General features: G+C 39.6%; 1 long non-coding RNA gene across 7 annotated transcripts in view; it reads right to left on the bottom strand.

Annotated features, from left to right (window-relative positions):
• Window positions 1-4,851: 4,851 nt before the first annotated feature.
• LOC122160970 overlaps window positions 4,852-19,598 on the bottom strand; it is a 42,250-nt gene continuing 27,503 nt past the window's right edge. Inside the window, exons 2-10 of one of the 7 annotated variants that reach the window (XR_006169011.1) lie at window positions 17,537-17,599; window positions 15,112-15,311; window positions 14,575-14,734; window positions 13,578-13,789; window positions 11,596-12,380; window positions 10,493-10,692; window positions 9,260-9,502; window positions 7,740-7,870; window positions 4,852-6,955 (exon numbers count right to left, since the gene is read on the bottom strand). This is a non-coding gene — a long non-coding RNA (uncharacterized LOC122160970). Of the gene's footprint in view, window positions 7,133-7,739; window positions 7,871-9,259; window positions 9,508-10,492; window positions 10,693-11,595; window positions 12,381-13,577; window positions 13,790-14,574; window positions 14,735-15,111; window positions 15,312-17,536; window positions 17,600-19,598 lie in introns of all 7 variants that reach the window. The other 6 variants (XR_006169010.1, XR_006169009.1, XR_006169012.1 and 3 more) reach the window with 6 other exon arrangements.

Genomic DNA, 19,598 nt, shown 5'->3' with positions numbered 1-19,598 from the left:
CCCAGGATGCAGAACAAATGCATAAATTTGGTGTGCCTTTTTACAGGCTCTACTTACACTGCTTTATCTTCTGCATTTGCTTTCTGGAGTTGAGATTTCTTCTCTTTTGACTCATCCCCAGCAAACACCCACACTCTCCCTCTTTTGAGTCACTGTTTCTGTATTTTTAAATCATGATTACACTTCTGTAAAATGTAGATTTCTGAAGTACCTCGCCATTGCTTTTTACTATGATTGTTTTATTATCCTGCTATTTTTATTTGGAAAGTCTGCTTCTCAAGCCTACCCGGGTGGTAAGATCCCAGATGTATCATGAAACAAACGTTGACTTTTTGCCTACCTTCCAAAGTCTTGTTTTCATGCTTTTCTTTTCCTCACACAGTACATGCAGCAGAACTTTTGAAGTAAGAATATATTAACCCATGTGCTTGGAAGAACCCACAGATTTTCCAATTTGCTAGACTAATCTGTGTAGAGCAGCTGGAAGCAACAACATTCAAAGATTACGCCAATTAATCCCCACATGTAAAAGGTCTCACTTGGCAGGTACTCCAGGCGACAGTTTTGTAGGATGAGGCCTGTATTAGTCCATTTTTACACTAACACTGCATTTGAACAATATCCAAACCCCCTTGTAGATGTCCCGATGGAAGAAGCTGCACTACCCCAGATGGACAGACTCCCCTGCCTCAGCTTTGCCCTATAAGAATCTGGTGAGATAGTTTTCTGTAGTTCAGGAAGTCAGAACTTTAGAGTAACAGTATTTGGAAAGTCTGACTGAAAAATAGTTTAAGTGACTGAACGGGGTCACTGAAATCAATAGGCAGTTTTCCCCCACCTTCCTCTAGAGGCTAGATTAAATTCAGGATTGGAGCTGTCCTAACAGAGACACCACAGAATATAGGAGGAAAGATGACATCATCAACCACATTTCTTCCACACATTGGAAAAGAACTCAATAAGGTGTTTTTTTCTCCCTTTTTTTTTTTTATGGTTTACAAATTCCAGTTGCTCCACTTAGTGCCTGAAAGAGTGCCATAGATTGTGCAAGAGCTGATATTAATTGAGAATAGGTATTTTAGGGACTCTTAGCCAATCCATTCTGCTAAAAATCACTGGAGTGACTCTCCTGAACTTCCTAGGATTTAGATCAACTTATCACTGTGTACACAGTATTGAAAAGAGCAAACAACTGAAGCATAACAACCAGCTTTTTCTCAGCTCTCAAATAAACTTACATCCTCATTTCTGATGTAGACTCCAAGGATTTGTCAAAAGTTTCTCATGACTGATTAGAAACCAAAGATATATTTGGGCATTGGAGCAGAAGAGAAATGGCAGCTTCAGGGAAGGCACACAGTCAGATGGCATCTCCCATCCCCAAGAGTGGGAAAGGAGCTTAGGCTCACCAAAACTGTCTTTGGCATAGTAGACACCCTGAGATATTAAACTTAGCACCTATAAGCAGTCAGCACAAAATATAAAAATACAGACAGGGCAGGTTCTTTGCAGTTAAGAACATGTTTAACAGAGTAATTTACCTTAGCTAATCCATACCTTATCCCAGCAGGACAGAGAAGCAGGAACTGAGAGCACCACCAGGCAGATCCATCCCATAGTACCAAGCCAGGAGAGAAGTACAGCTCTGGGGATAGAGCCAGCTTCAACCACCAGCCCGTTACTAGAACAACTCACAGGATGGCACAGGTCTGAAGTCAAGATAGGCGGTCAACCCACTATGCAAGATCAGGATGAGAGATAATCCACAGACTGCCAGACATATCCACAGGGACAGGGCAGATCTGCAGCTCAGCCAGGAGATCCGTGAACAAGCCAGGATCTGTAGGCAACTACAGCTGTAACTAAGCAGAGAACCCATGCTCCTACAGCATTATGAAAAAGAACAGGTGAGCCTGGGCTGAGGTTAAATAGAGCTCCTGGGCCCATCGTTAGGGAGTGGGAGGCTCCTGGTGAGGCTGGTCAGGGTCGTTGAAAGCGTCTGCACACCGGACAGCTCATGAAATAATAAACATCTCCGCACATTTACAGCAAAGCAGTGGTTTAGACTGTGTTATGCTATGTGCTAAAATAATAATAATACCCTAGATACCCTGTGAAAGTGTTGAAGGAGGTGTCTTAAAAACACCAACAGTGACATGGGGCCTCAATCAGAATTTGAAGTTTTATTCAATATTTCTCAGCAGAATTCAGAACTGCTCGGGGAGATGCAGCACTGCACGATAAAAACATCTTCTTACTTACCAGAACAGACTATTGTACCGCATCAAAATGCTTCTGGTACCAAAAATATTTAATATCAATTTTGCAATTGAAAATCACAGCTCCAAATTTTTGCATCTGTTTTATCAACACGTATTATTATTCTTCAACACACACTGAACCATTATGTTCCTTGTTCCAAAGTGGGCAAAATTTGCCATAAAAGGTCTGATCAAAATCCAACGAACTCAAGATTGCCCTTTTCTTTGGAGTGAGTAGAATAGGACTACCTGGGGAAATTGTTTCTATTGCCAAAAGAGAGAATCAGACTGATGATGGTTTGGCTAATCAGGAATATGTATAATGTATTTCATCTTCAGTTTTTGAGAAAACCCTGTGTCAGAAACGTGTGCTGTAGGTGGAATAAATTCAACACTGTTTAAAATTAGAAAGCATTCTGAGATCACATGTAAAACAAACATGGTCAACAATAAGGTTGTTTTAAAAGCTATTGAATTTGCAGTAATATTCCTCTTTTGAATACACTGCAATTAGTATTTTATTGATCCAAAAGTTCTCTGTATTTCAAAGGCTCTGATTACAATTTTTTCAAAATATGAGAAAAGAAATATTGTGCCAATTATGTGAGCAATCTGAAGTCTATAGTGTGCATCTCCTTTACAGGACAAAACAGCAGCAAAAGGAAATAAAAGCCAGTGTCAATCTTTGATGAAATTAACACAATTTAAAGCTGCTCCAGGCAAAACAATGAAATCTGTAATTTATCAGCACTGGATAACATCACCAGGGGAATTATTTAATGATTAACTACAGTGGGCTGGAGCCTGGGGTGAGGCGTGGTGGCTTATGGCTGCACTCAAGTGTGTTGTGCCTCCAGAGCCGACAAGGCTATCCATTTCCATGGGAGAACAGCCCTAGCATGTGCTAAACCTTGTACATCCATTCAATGGGCCAGGTGCAGGCTGAGGGCAGCAGGGAGGTGAGCTCTTGGCTTTGCAAGTGTATGAGGATGCTGGGCTTATGCTGAAAGCATGGATGTATTAGGACAGCTTTAAATGCAAAACCAATAAAACCACTCACCGTGCTGAGGGTAAAAGCAGCTCTGCCGTTGATGCAGATTTTATCATCGACTCTTGTAGAGTCGAGATTTTCACACCAAGTATTTTTTGCTATAAAGAATTGAAAAGGTGAAAGATCTACTTGCTACTATTTAATATTGTAAGTGTAAGTACTGGCAAATTACATTTCTGCGCTTCATGGAAGCAATCTGCTTCTGTGACTAAACAGATTTCTGTGGTGGAGCTTAATGACAGGGCTCAGGATGACCGAGAGGAACTGTGGGGAGATGTGTTGAGTGTTCCACCCTCCCGTGAGGTGCAGAGACACAGGCAGGGTTCAGAACTGGAGGCCAAGAACCTTTCTGCAGCCTCCGATATAAGGAAAGCTGGACTGATTATTAATCTACTGGAATTAAAGGCAGGCAGAACTTAATTAACCAAGGAGGAGTAGTGGCTCAGGAATCTTCTCCCAGCTGCAGTTGAGCTCCAAGACATGCTCCTTGTACTGTCATCAGGGTTTGTCCACAGAGCCACCTGTGCTTGTGTAACAGCTTGGGTGGCCCTCAGATGCTGATTTGGTCTTGGCATCTTCCCACCAGAGTGTTAGGACCTGCATTCTGTGTGTGGGCATGTCAGAGCCCACCATGATGGAGCCACAAATCTTTGGAGCAAGTGCACCTCTTCTCCCAGGAGCAGTGCTTCATGAAGCTGTACGACTTTCTACAGCAGATGAGCAAAGGAAACACTTAATTCCCTACATTATGTTTCTCAGCCTGAAAACAGTGGAAATGATGAGCCAGAAATATCCTCGATCAATTTATGCATCATGGTAATCAAATAGCACATGGGTTGTTGATTTAATAATACATCTTTGCCATAAAGATATTGCAAGTGTGGGAAATATATCAGTTTTTTAAGTATTATAGTCATTATGATCCATTGGGATGTTAGCTGCATTGTCTTGGCCATTTTGTGTCTGGGTTCTCTTGAAATTTGTCATTTTTATGCACCTCAGAAATGTCTTCAAACTGGCAGATGCTTTGTCATTATAACTATTGTGATGAACACCAAAAAAGTTCTTGTTGCTGCAATTAACAGAAGTAAGGCTGTGTCCCCAAAGTCTGTCTGCAATATTCTTTATAACACAGATTGTACTATTCCCCCTCTAAATCTTGCTGCTGATTAACAGGTTTGTTGGTTCGTTCTGTCGTTTTTTGTTATTTTTCCTGAAGAATATGTTGTTTTCTAGTTTGCTACTAGTCTCCACAAGTAGCACTGTGGTCTAGCTTTGTGTCTCCAAGCCTATAGTAAGTAAGAAACATTTTGTAGAATTTTCTTTTGCGTTTGAATTTTTCAACATGCACATGGGATGAGAATGTAACAAGGCTCCAGTAGAATTGTATAATTGGATCAAAACACACTTCACCCACATATGAGCTGGATTGGTTGTGATAGATGTCAGGAGAAACTCTAAGGCAACACTAAAATTCTTTTATTCCATAACTGCCAAATAAAATAGTACTAGAAGCCTGTGAGCAAAAGCCTCCCGGTTTGTTTGGTGTAAGTAGGAAAAGAGCAATCAGATAGCTGATAGGGCATCAGTGAAATCGCATTACAGGAAGCCAAGCGACAGGACTGCCCCACCTTCCTCCCTTTTTCATTTCTACTTCAATTCTGAACACACTAATCATGGTTAGGTCATTTGCACCCTCAGTCTAAACCAGGTATGTAGCAAAACCCCAACAAGGTGTGCATCAAGGGAAAGCTGAGACCTCTGCACCATGCAGCAGGGCAGCATTTTGCAGAGTCCCCCAGGTTGCAGGTGCCTCAAGCTGGAACCTACAGATAATGTCCATTCCTACATGGCCCCTCCAAGCAGTGCCTCAGAGGAGGATGATGGAGTGTGGCAGTGAGGGGAGGAGGTGAGCGGCCACTATCTGCCCATGGTGCGCAGCCAGGGCCCTGCATCAGCAGCTTTCCTCTGTGAGACGTCCAGGGGAACAAAGTGGGGATGGCAGAGTACTCGCCAGGTCCTACCAGCACCCCGATGAAGCTTATGATTATTGCATGTGGTGCCTAGATTTTATGTCAGCGATGCCATACAATTAATTAGATTTAGGCTAGATGAGAATACATTAGACACAGTGAGACGCCACCTTCCTGCCTGTCCATCCTTGGAGGAGAGGGGCACTGTTTCTTTCCTTATGCGCATTCCCTTAATAATATATTTGTCACAAAGATTCTTCCTACACCCATCTGGTATATAGATATTTTCCCAGATTTGTCATTTTTTATGTTCCAAAACCTATTTTACTTCACATGCTTTCATAATGAAGCAGCAAAAGCCTGCCATAACTTGATATATGGAGCAGAAATCACATCTGTGCCAGGCTTTTCTAATCAGATAAAGCACTGAATACCCGCAGTGCTTATTCTTCTGGCCTTTGACTAGATGTACCTGAGTGACTTCCAGTGCCAGTCCAGCCTTGTATTCACAATTAAACTACAAAATACCATTATATGCTTTAGCTTTTGGCTAATTTCAATGCTTTTAAAGCAAAATAAAAAAAAAAGGAACCATCAGAAGTGCCTACAAGCAGCCCCCTGCATGACACGCACCACGGAAACCCATTCTGCAGTTCAGACACCAGCCCAGCTAGCAATTCTTGAACTAGAGCATACCTTTCAGAGCGCATCTTCCCTCACCCTTCCTTGCACAGCGGACATGCACAGCACACCGTGCAGCACTCTGTGAGTCAGGACCTGCAGCGAGAGAGCACTGCAAGTGGGTAGCAGGGCTGGGGGCTTCAATGACATTGAGCTTACCAATATGAGCCCTGAATAGAAGGATAACCAGTGTGGCAAGGAACTTTGTTTAACCCAGACAGTCACAGGGAGGTGCTGCCTTCCACCGAGCCTTCACCTGCCCTGCTGTGACCTGGCTCCCCGCCACTGCCTGGCTGCTTTGCGTGCACGTTGCTGTCAGCCAAGATGGATTCTGCAGGAGATAATTTCATCTGAAGCCACATTAGCTCCCCAGATGTGCTGTCTGCTCCTCATGGCACATCCCAGGAGAGGCCACTCTGGCATGGCAGAGACAGGAAGGATGATGGTTTGTGGCACTCCCCTACACCAAATCCCCAGAGAGAGTTCCTCCTACTTTGAATTTCCTCTGTTCATATAAAGCAAAAGGACAATCTGAGACATTGCTCTCAGTATAGTTCAAAACACAGTTTGAAGTGTGAATTTTTCAATATTTGAAGCATTGGCTTTTATGATTTATTTATTAATATTCCAGGACAAGCATTGCAGAGTGTAGCTGGTGCCTACTCCAGTTCCGGCATCGACTGAATGAATAGCAATATTTTCACAGGCATTTTGTCCATTGCTATGCAGATAGACTGTGCCTCTGAATAATAACACAGGGATATCAGCAGGTAAGATCAAGCATTCTGGAGAATCAATTAAAAAAGGCTCTGAAACACAACAGCTCGTACTGTTTCATTTCTGCCGACAGCAGGTATGAGCAGGACCTGGCGTTACCCCGGGTATGACTCAGGCGTGGGAGGTGTGCGGGGTTGGCTGTCTCTTATCCCTGGAGTCCACCTTGTAATATTGCCGGTATCCGTGTGTAACAGATAGTGTTGTGCACTGGGCTGGAAGATAATAAATAGATGTGAGCCGATGATTTACAAGAGGGTGCTTGGAACTCCTTGAACCACTGGGAAAGGCAAACTGCGCTGCTACAAGGTTGTGCTGTCAACCTCGCAATAGTTTTTCCTCTCTCCTGAGGGCAATTTCTCCAAGATGTAACTTGCTTCCTGCCTCATCATCTGGAAATTCACAAATCAGAGGAATTGTGGTTAATTACTAAAATGGCTGATCCATAGATCCTTAGCTGTCAGAGCCTGTCGGGGAGGAGGGGTTTAATTGTTGTTTTTCTCTGAAAAGGATTTCTCCTAAAGTGATGAAATAACTCACATTAATGAAGATTGCAAATAGAAGACATTTGTGATTATTTCTAGTTGTTGAAAGAATTGCTTATTTAAAATGCATTGCTTTCTTCCATGAAGAAACTTATATTTCTTCAAACTGCCAGAATAAATTTAGCCCAAAAACATTCATAACGAAGGATGAATGTGTGTTCAGGCTAACACTGTATGTGATCTCTGATCATACAGTAGTTAAGTTATACAATCACAGTGATTTATGGTACTAAACTGTGGAGCCTCATATCTGCAGGGGTGTGGGTAAAGGGGTGGAACTCTCATCAATCAAAAGACTACACTTGTTTGGCACTGGGATAATTAAAGCAGACAGTAAAAAAGCAGGAAATAATATTTAAAAAATGAAATCTGAATTTCTATCTGCATAGTGTTATTAAGCAATACAGTACTGAGCCACCTCTTTAAACAGCCTGCCTAGAAATCCACTTATTACCTTGTAGCTCTTGACATATGTATTCTTCATATTCATGCTGAAGGTATGCGTAGAGCAGTTATATAATGCGCACACTGTCCTGGGCTTAAAAACCTGTGATTACAAATAATGGCCATCTTTCCAGTTTATGCCTAGACAGAGTCAAAATGAGAAAGAAAAGAAAATAAATATAACCAATATTGAAGTGCAAATTTCCAAACTGTCCCTCATCTCACTGCGTTTCTTCTGGTTCACCAATATCAGGTAGAAAGAGCTGGGTACAGCAAGGGGATAGCACAGAGGAACTGTATTAATCAACCAATGTTTTTAAAAAGTTTAATTAACTGCATATTTTGTAAAAGCCACATTTCATTACTGTTTGTTAGGAAGATGGAAGCATGCACTGGAAACACTAATTCTAATTATTACTTCAAGTGGGAGTTTTTGGCACAAGGTCAAGGAATAATAGAAGAATGTGTGAATCTGCGCTACAGCGTAGCAGCAAGACTAATCATTTGAATAAAGCCAGTTGCTTTTTCTTGGACTGTCTGTGTGCTGTTCAATGTTCTGGATGAATCTAACACAATCAGCCTGTTCTCTGGTGTATATCCACTTCCTGCTGACTCAGGGCAGCTTGCCTCTTCTGCCATTTATTAAAATGAAACATTCCCATTAAAACACCATTTTTCAGAGAGATGACCAAACAGATATTAGTAATGACATTATTAAAACTATTTTGTTTAAAATGAACTGTCACACTTGTGTGTTGCAAAGCAACACAAACAAATCTATTAAATTTAGTGAGAGATTGCTTTGAAGAGCTGGCTTGCTTGCTTTCTATTAGAAGGTATTGCAGAGGGGATGTGATGTGTGCTCCAGGAAAACGCCAGCTTTTATAGCCATTAAAAAAGAAGGAGTACTGTTCCTAGTACTCTCTATAGCAAATAATGTATAATTCATGGATTTCATTAATATGCAAATATGATCCATGGTCTCCTATGTTTATATCTCCTAATAATCTATTAATGGTTTTAAAAGTAAAGGGTAATAGAAACATTTTCTATGAGCAACATTTACTCAGGCTCTCTGTGCTTTTCCCTAGTTGTATCTCACAATCTCGTATAGAATTAGAACAGAAACAATGGAAATTAATTTACCTATGATTATTAAATAAATATTAATTGAACATAAGGCCACAGGCCGAGTATTTTGTGATTCTGTAATGAAAGACCTTATTATCATTAGATGTCAACGAGTCTTAGAAAAACCCTGTGCTAGGGAGATGGAAAGGTACTTAAAATGACCCCTAGATCTGGAAATATAATTTGGATTTTGATTTCAACTCCCGCATCAAATACGGGCAGACATAAAAACAAAAATCAGATTTGTTCTGAAGACTTGGAGTTTTCCATTTTTTTCTTAGTAGGAGTGAGTTTCAAGTCTCATGCAATCTTGTCCAGCATGTTAGGATCAGCTACTCCTCACTTCCATACTCAGTCAAAATGTTAGGGGTATCAATCTGAAAAAACACCAATACCCACTTTGTTATCATCAGTGTTGTTTCTAAAGCATTGGTGGGCAGACAGTTCCAGATGATGTCTGTTTCTGCCCTGGGCTTGTGCTGCTCGCAGGTTCACTCACTCTTCCTCTTTCCTTGCAGTGCCGTCTCCGTGCCATCACACAGCCCCAGCACTTCTCCCTGTGCTGCCACTGCACAGCCCCACCAGCGCTCTCCTTTCCTTCTGAGACATCACTGAGAGATCTGCCAGGCAGTGACTTCACTCCTGCACTTATCAAAACAAAGAGAAACAGTGCAGGACATGGGCACATCTGCTCTTTGTAAAAAAAAAAAAAACCACAACAAAACAACAACAAAAAAAACACATATAAAGCAATCATGCTGTAGGCAATAATAAACCACTTTAATTAACTAATGGAAAGAAACATCCTGCCAAGGACAGTTTTGATGATTTTCATATTACATCCCATAAGCACCGGGCAATATTTTAGACCAGGGTCAAAGACCTTTTGTCCGAGCATAAGGAGAAAAGGCAGCTCAGAAAACATCTATGTGCTATGCATATTGACCTAGATGTACCCATAAAAACCTGAAATGTTTAGTAGTGGCTACCTGTCAGTACAAACAAACACAATTGCATTCACAGGGAAAATACACCCATTTTACACAACAAGAAAGCCTGTTGGTACATACACTTCACAGTTCGTTACAGACTTTCCTAATTAAATGAATATAACAAGTTGATTAGACTTTAGAAGCTCCGAGAAAAGTCAGATCCACTTATACTGAAAAGTAGGACTCAGAAATAAATTATTCACAGTTGATTAGACTAAGACAAGCATTTCTCAAACATTTCTCAATACTTCAGAAAAAGCGACATATTGAACTCTATTTTACTGTGAGGCTCAAAATGGCAATTAACAGTCCTAAGCTGCATATAAAACCCACTATGAACCACATTTACAAGAACATTGTGCGTGAATCAAATTACGTTATCTTTGGTTTGAAGAACTTAGAAATAATTGCCAATAAGTATTCATGTATAGGACCAATTTTTTGAAACAAGTTATTTTAATTACTACTAGTGTCAGGAGTACATGTAGGCGATTTTATTAGATTTAATGTGTTTAGTGAAGCTCCCTGAACTGTAGCTGGTTTATTTCTCGAGAAGATCATATATTTAATATATCTTTATTATTCTTACTTTCTAATATTGTATTTATTTGTAAATGAAATCTCAGTATCTTATGCTTACAATAATTTCATAGAAAATACCAGTGTGAAGCACGGTAATGTATCATCACCAAAGAAATCAGAACACCATGTAGATCTGGGTTTCTATACACCACACTGATAATATAAATATCCTTCAAACTGCATGTATTTACAGCCATCTGCAATTGTGCCCACACTTGGATTCAGTGATGTACAGGAGCCTTTCCATGAAAGATATAACTGGAAAAAAGGGAGAGAAAGAAGGAGAAGGTCCATAAGAGGGGAATGTCTTGGTCTTGAAAAGCAACTGAAATCATTGCTGATTTTAGACCATCCAGATAGCAGCTTTATCACTTCTATTGTCCTCGCTCTCAAAAATGGAATTCCTTGAACCCACCACTTTCACTTTATTTAAAAAAATATCAAATGATATCGGTACTGACTTTGTCAATAAACGATCCGAAAAGGAATGCCATTGCCAGATATTCATGCACACAAAAAGAGCAGTCTTAACAAATACCACGCAACCCTTCAAGTCATACTACTCATGGATATGATTTCCTTTTCTTGTCTTTCCTAATTGCTGAGAGCATACATCCAAACAATTTCAAAGTGCAGTGACAGTCAAAAGGCATAGAGCAAATCGCACAGACCAATCCATGCAAAAATGTTGTGCTGTGCACCTGTAAGCTGGGCTAGGACACATCCTGCCTAGCATGCCAGTATGCAGCACATGACCACAGGCACAGTACTGCTACCTCCTTCCCCAGAGGGAGCAGACATTGCTGGCCCTAACAGAGAACAGCTCAAGGAACAGGGCAATAAAGATAAAGCAATGAAGCTCTTTGTGATAATCAATATTTTACATTCATTCAATTTCAAAGCTATGCCTATTTCTTAATATGCAATATCTTGAACACGTCAATCCCATGCGAAGGTTCTACAGACATCTGCACATATTCATACTTCAAGGACACAACACTTAAGCACTTTCCTGAAGTGGTATAAATAAATACAGACAGAAAGAATTGCTGGTATATACAACATCGAAGAGCCCGAAATAGACGTAGTGAACTGTGGTTATAAAAATAAATTTCTAAAAAGAAGAGAGAAGAGAAAAGGAGACGAATGTTCTAATCTTACCTTCATCATAATCTTATTAGCATTTCTCAGTGAGTAGTTCAAGTATCAGTCTATACTCTTATGAATCTGTATCATAAATATGTCAAGTGCAAAGTATAGTTATTTTAATAGTCTGTGTTGGTGGGCCATCATGGATTTAATTAAGAGACAACTAGTGTATGAAATATGACACAAAAGCACCAGACTAAATGGAGAAATGTTTTACTGCAGACTTAAATCAGGTCCACAGAAGTAATGATGATCTGGCCTTAGAAATCCTACTTAAATTTAATTAATGCAGACCAGTACAGACCTGTTCATATAGGAACAAAAAACAGCAGCATTAAAAATAATGATTTAAGCTATACTGTGTTATTTATAAAGACATTTGCATTATCCCCAACTGCATTATGTTATTTATAAATGTGTGTTGGTCTGTGGCTCTTCAATTAATTTTAAGAGGCTGAAAAGGCAAGTCCAGAAAAAACTATTAAAATACTGTCAGCTGCTTTTTGTATTCTCTCCAAAATAAAACCTTCATTAAGGTCTTAAGTCTTATTTTGGAGGTTCTCTGGACACTCAAATCATGATGCTACAAAATTGTAGATACCCTTCTAAGTCTGCAATGAAAACTGTATTATTTTCCATCCAAATCTTCTCATCTCCTCTTTCTCCATCTTTCTTCTCCTGTCTTCTCAAAAAGCAGAAGCACAGTCAGCACTATAAGCAGGCAGGATGAGATCTTCCAGCACTGCACAATCCTTCCTGCTACCATTTTGGTGCAGTGTTTTGACTTCCTAGGAAATCTGGCAAGATACAATGGTTTTCAGAACTAATGCAAGTGCAAATTCCCTACTACTTCTTTGAGTTTAATATGATTTTAGAAAGAATCCCCTAATTTCATTAAACTATTCCATTAGCTCAATCCTAGCTTGCAAAATCATTGACAGACAACAACTTCGGTTGCACTAAAGTTGAAAGGAAGGCTTATTATTGATTTACATAGGCACAGAAGTAGATTCTAAACAGATGCAGTTAAGCATATACCTGTCTGGCAGTAAGAATTGATACCTTGGTCAACTATCAGGATTATGTTATGTACAGTTTCATATCTAAGAATTCTCATTTTCTTAATCTGATCCAGAAGGTACCAGTCATTGCATGTTAATTTTTTTGAGTGGCTACCAGTCATTTAGATCTAAATAACCTTTAATTGGTTGGTTGCTTGAGCAGGCCATTAAAGTATTCATAGATTTTATTAACCTTTTATTACTATAGGAGGAGAAAAAAGGCAGTGCCAGAAAGCATCATTAAGTGAACCTCATCCCTATTTTCAGAAAACTCTGAGCTGGGGACTCTAGCTGCTCTCCAAACACCATAATTTGGACTGCCAGGAATGTAATAAAAACTGTAAATTGACACAAAAATGAAAGTGCTTGGGAGAAATAAATTCATAACTACTTTTATTTTTTGGTGAAGAAAACATCAAAGGTTTGCAACTCAGCCTGGAAGGCAAAAATGGATAAAAGGAGAGTGCCTATAGTTTCAAAATATTTTTCTCTTTAATGAACAGTTGAAAATATCCATAAATCTCTTGCAGTATCACTGTATTTAAAAAGCAGTCAAGTCTTTTGTGCCTGACATGTTTATAGTAAATCTATTCTCATCTGTCGTGTTTGCATAAATTGTCCAAAAGTTCATCCTGTCTTGGCTGTCTTTCTGTATTCATTAGTCATTTTTTGAGTAAATGAAGGGAAAAAATGCCCAGAAACTCAGGTAATGCATAAGAAGGAACCAGACTTCTGATGACTAACAAGGCAAATACAACTTTATTCAGTTAAATTTACAGAAATTTGTTTCTTATTGCCAGGGATGAACTAAACAGTATGAATTATGTGTACAAGTGTGTAGTAAATAAATATAGGCAATCAGAAAGAAATTCTGAATAATATATGATAAGGTAATAATGTAGTCCCAAACAAGCACTTACAGTGAACACCCACCTAATCAGAGAGCTCCTGACAGAGGTCTGGTGTGAGCCATCAGACGGATTTAGGATACCTTTGCACCTTACTCTAATAGTAAAATTTACAGTGCAGCAACACAATGTCAAAGCCAATCTTCATCTTCTTTCTCAGTAAGTGAGACATACATTACAAAAACAAAGAAGTACTGCCATCCGGTACAGCCTGAAACACAGGGCTGGTTGATGCCCCTGGGAAAAGACGAAGGAAGGGTGACTTGTTTTTTCCATGGGATGGAAGATTGAGGTGCCAAGGGTGTAAGGGCCGGCCCCCCACCTCTTGCCACCTCTCTGCCAGCCATCCTTCCACCTGGCAGTTTGCCCAGCTCCCATGGCCTGGCTTTTGCTGCCCAGCGGCAGTGGCTGGGGGTGACCCCATGGCCTAGAAGCAGCACAAAATATTCACTTGATGAGAAGAGATGAAGTTCAAGGACATAATGTGGTTAGCTGCTCAAGTAATCAGGTATACAGCTAAGAAACAACCACACAACTGCACCACAGCCAAAGAAACAAGGCAAAAGAAACTTTCCAGTCTAGACTACCATGGAATCAAACCTGAAGATGTGCAGACAGAAATTTGCTGTGGCCTACTCGGCACACAACACGCTCATTAGATTTACGAGTAGTAGGGCACTGTATCTCTTTGCCCCAGGGAACGTTTTCTGTGATTGCCATTAAAAGTCTTGTTGACGGTGGATTTTTTTGCTGAAGTGCAAATATACAATGGTTTTGTAAGGAGTTTTATATAGAAGGTTACATTCACAGAAAGCTACCCACACCTCTGTATCAGAAACAATTTGCAGAATTAAATATTTAACAAACGAGTTTGAGATCTGCAGTGATTAAATTATTGAGGTAATTAGCACAATATTTAAGGTTAATGTTCACAGGTAGGTTAATTATATCCTTTCCCAAATTTCTGTTTTCATTTCACTTGATACACGTTTCAATAACAGTGAAAGTGAGACCACACTTACAGAGATGGTAGATGAAGCAGCACGTATCACCAAAGGTATCAAAAAATAAACGCACACTTCTGAGAGAAGTTTCCTTCAGCACCAGGTCTTAGAGCTTTATATAAATCATGTACCAACAGTTCTCTTGTCTTCTGGAGTGAACTTGAATAATACTTCAGATCTGCATAAAAAAAACAACAAACATTTTCTACAGGACTTGCGGGATTTCTTAGCTTGCAGACTTCATACAGCTCTTGCATTAATTACAAAAGAGATAGTGTTTAATGCTTTATATTGAATTCAGTCCACATGCACAACTCCTATTTGCAATATTGCAGACCATAAACAACGTACAGCGCTGAAATTCTCTCTGATTGGACTTCAGTGAGGTTACGCCACATCTACTCTAATGAAATTACAGTAAAAATTTGCTTCGATTATCAGCAGAATGCCTGTAAAGAATAAAGAAGGGATTCAAGTACTACAATGAAGTTTTAGGAAACTGCTCAATGCTTACTCATGCTGAGACAATAGGACTCTGCACCCGCATTTACTTACATAAAGCAAATATCTTCTGCTTTTCCTCAGATTGACTCCCAGACCAGCATCTCTTCACACAGGCTCCTCAGAAGAGTGATCGCTGCACAGCCAGGCCCGGTCTGTTCATCTTCTTGTTTCCCTTTAACATGCTGTAATAAAGCTGTTATTGAAAAAGGGAAACAGACTCATTGCTCTCCGGGGGAAGAAGGAAGCCATGACTGTAAGAGACAGAAGAATAAAATGTTTTGTGTAGAATTTACCATTTTGCTGAGCAGAAGGATGAATCCGGAAGTCTACAAAGGATGTGCTTTTTTCCACTGTTATGACTATAAAAATCAATCTTCTGTATAGAGGAGCAAATCTTTTAACTGTAGCTAGGAAGAACATCTCATTTTCACATTTCATGATGTAAGAAATTCATAGCAGCCTAAATTGCAAATTTGATTTTTTTTAATGCAAAATTGTATTCATCGCTTATTTTATTATTTAATTCATATCTTATTTTTTATTTTATTGCAGTATGGTGCTGTTATTTTCTAAATAATTTGATTATTTTGCCACAGCATTGCAAAATGTGAACATGTTGATGCCTGCTGGACCCTGCTGATAAGCAGGCTTGCAAGAAAGGAGCCGGTGAAAATCAGTCTCTGTCCTTTTGAAAAATTAGTTGTAGTAGTTTCACACTTTTACTTTCCCAAATAGACACTGCAACAATTTTTCTTCCTTTCTTATTTATTGTTCACACCACTGCAACAAAAACATATGCTTCTCTATCCCACATACACACAGCAACAGATAGAGCCCTCTTCTGTATCACGTCAGTGGCAAGCACAAAGGTAGGGATGCTCTGGGCTGCACTGTATTTGCACAAGTGGCTGCAGTGAGTATACATGCAAGCAGAGAAACTGATTTATGAAAAGCAGTTTTAGATACCCAACCAGCAACTGTGTGCACAATTACTGTGATTACACATGTAATCATGGTCACTGTGCTTCCAAATGATGCATATGTTATTCTAAACATTCGCTCCTGTGTTACTAAAATTAATGGGAGCTTTTCTGTCAGTTTGTATTGATGGAGGATCAAGCACTGCATATTGTTAACAGTAGCCTTGATATATCCAAAACCACTTGCAATTTTTGCATCCAAAATGCTCACTTTTCATTGCTTCTCCAATTAATAAAAGAGAGAAGGACAAAGTTTTTTAGAATGTGTAAGTATATATTTATTACGCATTCACAAACAAATTATCATTTTTGAATAGGGTTCTGGGTTTGACTCAAACTCCATTGATATTAAAAGGAGTCTGTATCAAGTTCCTCCTTTAATGTTTCTGCTTAGGTCACAGAGCTGTGTGTACATCTGTTGATGGCAAAATCTTTCACTTTTGACTGTCTTGGCTTTCAAGAGTTAACTGGCATTTTGTAGAGAAGATGCTGTGAGATACAGTAGGCATGGTGATAGGTAGTATTTCACATCTAGTCTTTGTCCATGTTCTAACAATGTGCATCAAATGTCTTACTATTGTCTCTTTTTCAGATTAGTTTACAGCCCTGTAGTTCCAGCTGTTTTATTCTGAAACTCTAAAACCCTATCACTAGGGAGTTCTGTGTAATTGACCATAATATGCACCACATTATCCATTTCAGGAACTGTGCTGAAAGACAGCAGCAATAAGGGGTTTTCTAAAGGCAGTCTGGTTTACACTAATGGATCTAACAGGAAGGAAATGCAATTTGAAAGAAGCTGATGCATATGTTCTATTGTTGAATATAATGTTTGATTTAATTATTAACTGTCTGTGATGGAAAGTCAGATCCTGCTCAGTTCTGCTTACAGTTTGGTACTCTGCTACCGGTGAAAACAGACAATATTCAGTCTGAGGATTTAAGAGTCCTTTGTAAAATGTTGGTGTTTGATTGTGCTTTTCTAAAATGTCAGCTGAGGAACCTCATTCACATGCTTCTTCCATAAAGGCTCGCTTACTTTTATCAATCCAAAGATACAATATGGAACCTGACTCTTCCTTTTTTCACTTGCGTAAATCAGGAGATTATCCAAGTTAACGAACTGCTGTAATTATTTAAATAAATACCATCTGAATTGAGTTTATATTCACTGCTGTTCCTGAAACTTTTTTTTTTTTTTTTAAATGCATTTTGTGTTGCATACATAGCACTGCAATCAATCTCCTCCTTTCTCATTTAGAAAATGCACAGTGGACCCACAGCAAGTTATAGGAAGGAGTTAAAAAGTGCTGGCATAACTTTACCTATCCTTCTTTTATCAGAGACAGAGGATTTGGCAGCCAATTTCAATCCAATTCTATTATTGGTGTTTTGTGATTTCTAGTAAATTGTTGCATTGTGTTACAGAGGTCCTTAATTCCATGTGTGGGCGTTAACATGGTGTAAGGAGTGAATTCATTATGAAGATGTCTTACCTGAAAATCCATTATTCCTTTCCTCACCATGGTGACTCCTATCAAACTCACACATAACGTAGTCTGGAAAGAAATAGGCATTCATGCTAAACTGCTGCATTTTCAGAGGAGTTTAAAGGTAAAAATCACAGCTCTCTTGCATGATTCAGACAAAAACAGTCATTTAACACCACCAGAAAAAACAAAGTAATTGGGCAAGGTAATTTCAGTTTTGCAGTTTATATCGGTCTGGTGAGATTATTATCTCTGACACTATCTTATGCAGATGCAGGACTGGAGCTAATATTAAACAATAGTAATGATATTTGGAGTTCATCCAGTATGATCTTCATTGTTTGTGAGAGTGGCTTCCACATAGTTATTTGATCCATAATTTCTCATTTTTCATTAAACATATATTTCTACATACACTGCACGCAGCTCTGTGGGATGCATTTTCCTTTGCAAAGTCAAAAGGGATTGGTTACATTTCTCATCAGGATGAGAAATTAAGTTCCCAGAAAATACACTACCACATCTCAAACGCTTAATTGATTTAGACAGATTAAGAGAAAATAGAGACCCCCCTTCACAGTGTATTCCCATTCTTGGTGTCAATCAGCAGGCTTCAGTCGAAGAGCTGCCACTGCAGCAAAATCCATCTCAGATTAATCCGGAGAATTCTGCTTGTAATCTGTTCTCAGCTGTACGGATCTGAGAAGATTTCAGAGCTTTTTAAAAACCTCACATATTTTGAATATTTTGATTTAAAGAAGTATTTGACATCTGAGATCAAAACACACCCAAGCTGCTTTATTTCCTGACTCTCACCAACGAGGATTTCTGCTGGGTCTTTCCTGAGTCAAAAATACCACAAAACCAACATTTCTTGCCCTTCTTCAGGACACCTGCTTGCCACAAACCAACAAATGCCAAGATACGCGATTTCTTTTCAAAAGTGAATCAAGCTCAACACAGGTGTGAGCCAAGGTCAGCTCTAGCTTTGGCTAAAGCTTTCTCTTAGTTTCACCGTTACTCCCATTCCTAATTAAAAGTTTATTGAAGCACTTTGCATACTTTACTGTATTAAAGAAGCAATTATCAGAGTGAAAAGAAAAACTGTCAATTCTGAAAATAGCTTGGACTGTTCATGTGTCATTCTCAGTATATGCTGAAATAGCCAGAAAAACGTGGCTCACACTGTGGATTGCACCAGATACCCACACACATTCAAGTAACCCTCCCTCCGCCTTCTCCACCCGAGGCTCATTTTTTGCAAAACACACACATAGAATTGAGCTGTGCTTTCTGCCAGTGGAGTGAACTATGATGGAGCAGAGCACAAAGGAGTCTATTTTTTCTGTGGCATACATAGGATTTTCCCGCAGAGCACAGTGTGAGAATTAGGATCAGATGCTCCTTGTCACCCGCACATTGCAGGCTCAGGGGGAAGCAGGCTGGTTCTTGTTCATGGATCTCATGACCACACCTCAGGTAAGGCCCCATGTAAATTTAACATTTGCAAATCAGGAGTACCAAATTTTTACCCAGCTCCTGCCAGCTCATCCTCCTGTCTCAGCTGTGCCAGAACTCGTCCTGCCTGAGCCGCCAGTGCTCCTATGCCATTAGAGTTGGTGCTACCAGTTCACATTCCCTTCTCCTTCTCAATGTGCAGCTCCTCACACTGTCTGTGCTTTGTTTCCATCTTGAAGTACTACCCTGTACAGCTCACACATATCCAAGAGGGAGACTGAAAAGGATGTTAGTGGCTACACACAAGGGCAATTGAAAAAGCATGCTATGGAAATCATATTCATAGGGAAAAAAAAAAGAACTCACACAGGTGTTTTGCTACTTCTGCTGTGACTCCTCTAGGCATCAAAACAGGTGAGTTTGCTGCATGCTAATCAGGAAAAAAGAACATCTGAAATATGCATCTGCACATGAGCATCTGTGCAGAGTTTCTCCAAAGCAGTTCTCTAGTGCATTTCTTTTCCTATGTGGGCCTCTTTTGTACTTTTTTGTGCCAAGAGGCTTATTTTGTATAGGTGAAGAGACCCACATCCACCAGCCATCAAGGAGT

The sequence above is a fragment of the Centrocercus urophasianus genome, unplaced genomic scaffold (assembly GCF_019232065.1).
Source record: "Centrocercus urophasianus isolate 14NV4802_14NV808 unplaced genomic scaffold, USGS_Curo_1.0 seq_18, whole genome shotgun sequence".
NCBI lineage: Eukaryota > Metazoa > Chordata > Aves > Galliformes > Phasianidae > Centrocercus > Centrocercus urophasianus.
The sequence above is the reverse complement of the archived record's forward strand: the minus strand, read 5'-3'. Positions and strand labels throughout refer to the sequence as shown.